Genomic DNA, 8325 nt, shown 5'->3' on the forward strand with positions numbered 1-8325 from the left:
TAAATGAAACACCATATATTTCTTAACGTTTTTGGATGTAGAATAAAGGGTATCTAGAATAAAGAGATATGATGCCATAANATAAAGGGTATCTAGAATAAAGAGATATGATGCCATAATTTTTTTTAATGTTTTACCTGAAGATTTTAGAGATAAACCATTCAATATTTTTAAATTAAAATTGAAAAGTTTCTTTGAATTGAATTGTTTGTACAACTCTGATGAGTTTCTTGTGTAAAACGTGTATATCGTTAATGCATATCAATAAATTATTAGATTTTTGGGACAATGTTTTTTGACTTTTATTGGTCGATTTTGCTTAGTTTTGAAAATAAGACGGTTTTTTTGACAAAAAAAATTATTACACTAAGACTAAGACATCTAGAAATATTTTTTTACTACCGCAAAGAAGAAGGTATGTACAAGCTATAAGAGTGTAACATTTTTTAGTGTGTTGCATTTGCAAAGTTAAAAAAATGAAGGCGTTTGTTAAAAGTTCAATAACATGCACTTTACACTCCCTTTTTTGTTTTTGCATTTAAAAGATCATTACTAAAATTATTTACTTTTAGGTGTATATAATCACTGACTAAAAAGATATTTAACGTTCAACATTAAAATAAAATAATTACTATTGTTTCAGTAGCAAAAAAGTGCACAGTTGTACAAGAGATATAAGAAATATCACTTAATAATCACATTTGTGTTAAACTGAATCCATTATTCTTTATTTTTACAATAAAATAATTTGAATTTCAGTATTTTTAACAACTTTTACAATCTCTGAATAAATCAAGGGATAAGTGATCCGCGGTGGAATTACTATTGTTGCTACAATTAATTATGAATGTTAAATATCTTTTCATTTATCAATTCTAGACATTAAAAGTTTATTTTTTTAGATAGATAATTTATCAATCTATTAGATGTAAAAATAAAAAGTAGGATGTTTCATTTAAATTTTTTAGTTATTTAATTTTTAACAAACTTCTTAATTTATTAATCGTTACAAACGCAAAACATTAAAAAATTGCTACCGCTTTAAATTCTGTACTTTCTTTTTTGCAGAAGTAAGAAAAAAATTGTTCTAGCTGTCTTAGTTTTTGTGTAATAGATTTTTAAAAAGTGCATGTTTTCGTCAAAAAAAACGTTTTATTTTTAAAACTAAGCGAAATCGACTAATAAAAGTTTAGCGTAAAAACATTGGCTACATGCAAAAATGCAAAGAAACATATGGTGTTTTATTTAAAAAAACACAAGTTTGTATCGTAACATATTTTTGGGACATGCTGTATGGTTGAGATTAGTATCTCTTAATGTCCTATACAATTTTTTTATTTTACCATTTAAAGGTTACTAATGACCTTTTTCAACTCGCTGGGACACCCTGTATTTAATTTTTTTTTCACAATTATAAAGTAATAATCAAATTACCTTGCCTGTGGATAATTGGAAAGTATAACATTTCAACATCATTTAACAATTGATCTAAAATATGATTTTTCAGTTTGGGAAATGACCACTTACCAACCCGAAAATTGGTATATTTTATATTATTTAAAATTTGATAAATTCTTATTGGCTGTTCTTTAAAAAGGATGATGGTAAATAAAATAATATACAAACCTTGGTGGTCGTTGCTTCATAGTGCATACCTTGGCTTACATCAATTTTCGCCTTTGTATAATGAAGCACCTCCGAAATCTACTATTATTCACAATCGTATATTTAATGTTGATATTTTTAACCTTGACGGAGGTTAGAAAGTTTCTTATTACTGACTTTCTATTACCTACTTCTATTACTACCCTCTGAATCCACCATTTCAATAGATTTAAAAACATAATGAGCAACAACTGCCACATACATCTAGCACAAAACCAGTCACTGTGTTGTTTGAAATGTTTGTGATAAAAAAGGCTGATTCGATCGAAAACTTTTTGATCATTTTTTTTGTTACTTTTTTACGAAAACCAAAGATGCGGTTGTGAATAAAATTGTATACAAACCTCGGTGTAAAGTTTTATTTCTGTCTCGAGAAACTTTTTAGTTTTTCGACCTAAATGAAACACCCTTCACCTTGGTATGTAATATACTATTCTATTCTTGTCAACTGAAAATCGAGTTTTTGGCAGACTAAACTATAAATACACAGAATAATCGGATAAAGAAAATGAATTTTTTTTCGGAATTTTATTTTTAAGAGTAGATTAAACTTTTTCAAATTGTTGACCTAATTATTGTTTTTTTATATTTTTGTTGTTTTTTTTTATTTGGACAATATGTAATTTTATGACGTATCTACGAAAAGTCTGTTGTTTTTATCCCAGTTTCAGAATTCGCGCTCAGAGAAAAATTTCAAGTAATACCTATATTAAGATACCAAGAACATGGAAAAAATGTTTAAAAGATTTTGACATTTATTTTTTGGCATTTAACAGTTTAGGTCTGTTTAAGGTTACTGTTCATCATGAAGGTATATGTCTTTTTATATTTTTTTTATAATTATTTAGTAATGGTACAGAAAAATACAATAAAAGCCACTAATAACGTTAAACACAGTTACAAATTAGAATACAGCTTCTTTGTTTTCTCTTCTAATAACCTGTAGTAATGGAAAATTATTTTTTCAACAGAAATAAATAGAGTCAAAGTGCAAAATCTAAACTTCCATAACTTCGAAATTTTTATAGACAAAATTTTTTTAATATTTTTTTCATGTTTCTCGTAACTGTTACTTTACATGGCATTTTTCTTTGGGGTGCGAGTTCTGAAACACCCTGTATATTTTAAACTCTTTTTCGTGAAATGTTAGTAATTTGTTGCTATCTTTTGTGAGATTTTTGAAACATTTTTTTAACTTATGGCACTCGACTAATGCTGAAATTAGCGATTTGACTGTGTTGGTAGAATATTTTTATGACTTTTTTTAATCAAACTGTTTTCCTGCTCCTTTCTTACTTTCTTGTAAAGGAAATTAATCTGTCAGAATTTAATAAGCTTCTTTTCTGTGTTTCCTGAACTTGAAATTAATAAATAAAAAAAATATGACAGAACCGCATTTTAGAATTCCAAAAATGTCTTTGATTTATCTTGGTAACATTTATTTAATCGATTACTCACACTTTACCTTGACAGAGCCCACTAACAGTAATTTGACCCAATCCGACCTAGCCCAACGTTGAGTGTCTCCATTTAACCAAATTTATAATCGTGGGTAAACATCGCTACTTTATTAATATATTTATGGACCAATTATGCTTCCACAAAAAACGATAAAAACGTCAATGAACTCCCATGATCTTTCAAAATCCAACACTAGTGCTCAAATCGAAGAATTTCCGTAACACTATAATTAAGCATCCGAAAGGAAATACCGCCGCAAAAATGTCTCTCGCATTATTTTTAAATCGAGGAAATTCTTTCTCTGGATTGTATTTCGAATTGAAGTGTGAAAATAGAGGACAGATAATTGAAAATGATAATAACAGTAACCCTCAATCGAGTCCAATTATCCCCACACAAACCACAATCCTTTTCTCGCATTTCCAGTGGCGTACTTGTACGATTTCTGATACAAACTGGATGTTTTGTGGCAAAAGACGAGCCGCTTGTGTTGTATGGTGGGAAAAATCCGGATTGGGGTCCACGGGACACTAAACAGACAATGGATCATCAGAGAGGGGTGAAGTAGAGGAAGCGGTTGAGGCGACTTTGTTTAATTATTTTTTGTTGGTGTTGGAGTTTGTTTGTAGAATGACAATTTGAAAAGTATATGCCTGATGACGGGGTGGTACCGGTTTTCGAGATGGTTAATTATGAATTGATGGAGGGTTGGTGATTTGTAATTTAGAAACGTCAGACTGGTATTAAGTTTAAAATGAGAGTGGGTTTTGTTGTGGTGTTAATCAGTCAGGAGTTGAAAAAATAATATATGAAGAGATTTTAATCTAATAATTTATGAAATTTCTTGACAAATTGTTCCTGAATGGAGCTCACCTTCACTTTTTACGAAAATTCTTCTAAACGAAGCAAATTACACATTTGTATTTTATTTTATTATTTATTGTTTTTTTTATTTTTACTTCTACTTTACTATGCGTTAAATTTAATTTCTGATCAAAGTGGCCTGTGACATTACAATTAAATTGGCAATATTGAATAATGTAGAGACAGAGAGACAAACATAGCCTTACTTGATCACATATTTAATGGAAAGCAGGGTAATTAAAGTGTACACCGAGATAAAATAGAGACTTGTGCTCTATTTTGATTGTGATCAGATTTATGATTCTTTAAGGCAATCACAATAAGAAACTAAATCTAACCACAATTACAAAGTCGAAAATGTGAAGCAGATGCGTGTTTTGAAATGTGACTTTTAAGAGAAGAAGAAAAGCTGTTTATGCCTAAAAATGTGCCATTTTCTTTGTTTTTGACAAATTCTGGAGTCATTTTTTCTAAACAAAATTGTTAAGAACATCTCAAAAATTGAATTTATAAGCAAACCTAAAACTAATTGAAGCAGATATCAAATTTTTATGACGAATTCGGATTTGAAACACTTATAAATTTAACTATAAATTCATTCAGCAAATCATGTTTTTCCCAAGGAAATGTAAAATTAATTGAAGATAAAAGAAGAAATTGAATTCTGAAGCTTAAACAAGAAATTCTTTGGTTAATTTTTTGGAATATCAACATAAAAGCAGTTTTCTCTTCTTTCTTCTTTTTTGACTAATTCTGGTGTTTTAGAACATTTAAGAGGCAGCCGGAGCAAAATCTCTTATGGGAGTTCCAATGTAAATGTCTACCTCTGTATTTCAAAAACTACTAAAGATATTTTTATGAACTTGGTATCATGTGAAAGAGAATTTTTTTTTCTACATTTTGATTGTTTTAGAATTGCGATAGGTTATCTACAAATTGAAATATAGGTAGAGAAAGTTTGAATAAAAGTGCGCATTTTAAAAAAATACATTTTAAGACGTTTTACCGAACTTTTAAAACAGTCAAAATGTAGATTGTTGTATATTAAGGTGATAATTTCAAGTCTGGTAAAAAAATATTTATAAATAACACCTCTACAGAGGTAGGACGATTTGGAATCGAAAATCGAGTGAGCACAAGATTATTTACAACCCCCACATAAAAACTAACCGCAAACAATTAGACCCAAATTTACAACCACACCCGCCGACAAGCTGATGACACAGATGTCTTGAATTTGTAAAAGAAAATTTTAGAGATTTTTAAAATTGCTTTACAATCAATACCTTTCGCSTAAATGAAAATTATAATTTCACTACAATTGCAAGTTAAATAAATGTTTTATAATTTATAATTCATAATTCTCATACATACAGACTACAGAATAATTATTCATTTCATTTCAAATAATCCATTTCAATAATTTTTGGTCTGTTTCTACTCTCAAAAAATGGAGTCGAAGTTGGAGAAATTTTACATGAGGGCACTACTTCCGGAAATAATTGATCCAAGAGCGTCCAGAAGTATGCCACTAAGGGAAATTCAATTGAATAAGATAATTAATAAGAATTTTTACTAAATAAAAAATTATTTCCTTTGATTTTTATTTATTTGTTATTATTTATCACCAAGATGATATAACCTCCTTATAAGTAAACTAAATTGGCAATTATCTACGATAATATTAAAAGAATCCTAATAAAACATTAAAAAGTATAAAATTATATTTGCGAGCCCGACAAGAAAATCGTTTTAAAAAAATTAAAATTTCAAAGTCAAAAACAAAAGTGGATTGCGGCGCTTTTTTGAACTTTTACAACTAGCGAAATATAGATTGTTGTTATCCAAGTCGATAACTTCAAGAGGTAATCCAAAATTAAATAATTCGCAATCTAAAATCGGGCATTTACTTGAACGTAAAGGAATAAATTAAATTCTGGAATTTTCATAAGACAATGTGCATTTGTATAAAGGTCAATATAAAGTATGGAACTAAGCTGTTTTTTTTTTAAATCATTTGTCTCCAAAAAATAATAATTAATTTAAGTAAATGTAATAAATATAAAAATCGCATTTTGAGAACGAAATTTTGTTTTGTTTTTGAGTTATGTAATTTTTTTGTCAAAATTGCAATTTATGTAAAAAAATAAAAAAATAAAAATATATAAAGTAGATAGTTGTAACCCTTCAATTATAACCGTCATGAGAAAAATGGTTTTACAATGGGTTGGCATTTAAAAAAATAAAAACTTTTGTAGAACTCAAAAACCCAGAAGAAAATTTCGGAAAATTTTATTCTTGATAAAACAATGTACCTACTTGTTTATTCATCAATTAGTTTTTTCAAAAAATAAATAGTTTAAGCAAAAAACGTTTGATTCCACCTGATTATTCACCTGATGGTATATTAACATTTTTATAAATCCTACATCTTTTATGTGTCATTTAAGAAAAAAAGAAGAACAGTTTTTTCTTTGTTTTCGCTAAATTTTGATGTTTTGGAACACTTAAGTCATTCAGCGAATCATGTTAATAAAAAATGAATTGACGGTAAAAGAAGAAATTGAATTCTGAAGCTTAAACACGAAGTTTTTTCGATAATTTTTTAAAATAGCAACACTTATGATTTCTGCATCTTTTGTGTCATAGGTAGAAAAGCAATTTTTCTCTTCTCTCTTCGTTTTTGACCAATACTGGTGTTTTAGAACACACAAATCCTTTACGTAAAATCGTAAAGATCCCCAAATTTGTAATTTTTATAAAGTAAAAGAAAATTGTCTAAAATATCTTTACTTTTTGCAAGATCAAAGACGAAAAAATTCAGTTTTTAAAGCTAAGGATTCCGGGAACAGCAGGACAAGTGAAAATGAGAGTTTTACGACCACTTAGGATATTGATTTTTACGCTCGGTTTTTTCAACTTTGAAGTTGTTAGCACGTAATAAGGACTCTCTTCGACTTTTCCACTACATTCCTTTTAGCTGGTTGTCAGTTTAGAACATTGACAGATCGAAAAGGGCCCAAACTCCAACTTTTCCACTACCTGTCCCCCATTTGCATCACAAATGCTCCATTCTAGGAAGCCCAAATCTCGAATATGTGCCATCGCCTTGTCGTTTTTTCTTCTCTCGTCTGCTGAATCTTCTCGAGCGAACATTGTCCGATGTGGGGGAGCAGACAAGAGAACTCGAGAGAAGCTGGTCGTTGCGCCCAGTGCATTCACAGCAATCTCTTCTGATCAGCCGCGGTTCGACTAAACAGACCCGACTATTATTGCTTTGCACGTCGTGAGCTTCGTATCGCTTGCAGACAAACCTTTAGTTCAGTTTCGGTCGTGCGTTGTAGCACGCGAGAGGGTCGTAGTGTGCACCAACTCAAACTTTTTCAAATTAGTGTTTTTTTTATGTTTTAGTGTGCCTGTATTAATGTGGTTTTGGTGTGATTAGTTTTCTCGGATTACGTTTTTCAAGGTAGGACGAACAATTAATATTCCGGAAAAATCACACGTGTGTGCTGAAATTCTTGGTGTCTCCTTTTTTGAAATTGGAAGCCTGTTTTCTGTCTCGGCTCAAGGTCCTTGAACAGGATTATTTACAAGTTTGCAAATTGCACAAATCACGAAAAATTGCAACCTTGATGGGCAATTTGAGGTTCTAAGAATTTTCTTTGTTTTATAAAAATTCATTTGTGATTAATTGAATGGTTCTTATTATTGGAAGATTAATGGGTTTTCCATTATTGCATGTGTATAATAAAAATGTGGTACCTGTAGTGCCACTAATTGAAATACAAGAACTTAAGAAAAGTAATTAAAGTAAGTCTACAGTGGAAAATGGTTGCAATAAACTTTTAATAACGGTTTAATTTTAAATTGGACAGTTATGGAAGAATTTATGTAAGTGTAGGGAATCGAAATAATTAACCCAAAGTTTCATGAGTTTCTAAGCACGATTTTTCAATTTTTCATAAATTAAGTGGCGTAATCAGTTAATTAAGTCACTTGACATACATTTGTGATTATTATTTAATTTATTTCAAATAAAGTTGTTGAAATTTTTTTCGTTTTAATTGCCTGTATTTTTTATGGTCAAGTACCCTATATTATGTTTAGTAAACTCATCACGTAAAAGCACGAAAGAACAATACAAAGAAGTTCAAGATGTTTTCTTTAAACAGGAGTCAGGCTGCATCTATGTTGACTTTTTGACATTCCAACGAGTAGTTAATTATGGTTTTGATACTTTTAGTAATTGTTTAATATCCTCAAATATTTAGAAAATTTAAATACGTTCTTTAAAAACTTAAAAATAACACATTGTTTCCAATGTTTTTTGCT

General features: G+C 29.3%; 1 protein-coding gene across 6 annotated transcripts in view; it reads left to right on the forward strand.

The window, feature by feature from the left end:
* Positions 1–8325, forward strand: part of LOC123007598 — a 143190-nt gene that overhangs the window by 52778 nt on the left and 82087 nt on the right. Inside the window, exon 1 of one of the 6 annotated variants that reach the window (XM_044403022.1) lies at positions 7218–7459. The exons of the other annotated variants lie outside the window; for them this stretch is intronic. The gene's annotated coding sequence lies outside the window, so the exon portion shown is untranslated. Of the gene's footprint in view, positions 1–7217; positions 7460–8325 lie in introns of those variants that run through there. 6 annotated transcript variants of the gene reach the window in all.

This window comes from Tribolium madens, unplaced genomic scaffold, assembly GCF_015345945.1.
Source record: "Tribolium madens isolate multiple individuals breed KSU strain unplaced genomic scaffold, Tmad_KSU_1.1 Scaffold_11;HRSCAF=98;Tcas5.2_LG3b, whole genome shotgun sequence".
Lineage (NCBI taxonomy): Eukaryota > Metazoa > Arthropoda > Insecta > Coleoptera > Tenebrionidae > Tribolium > Tribolium madens.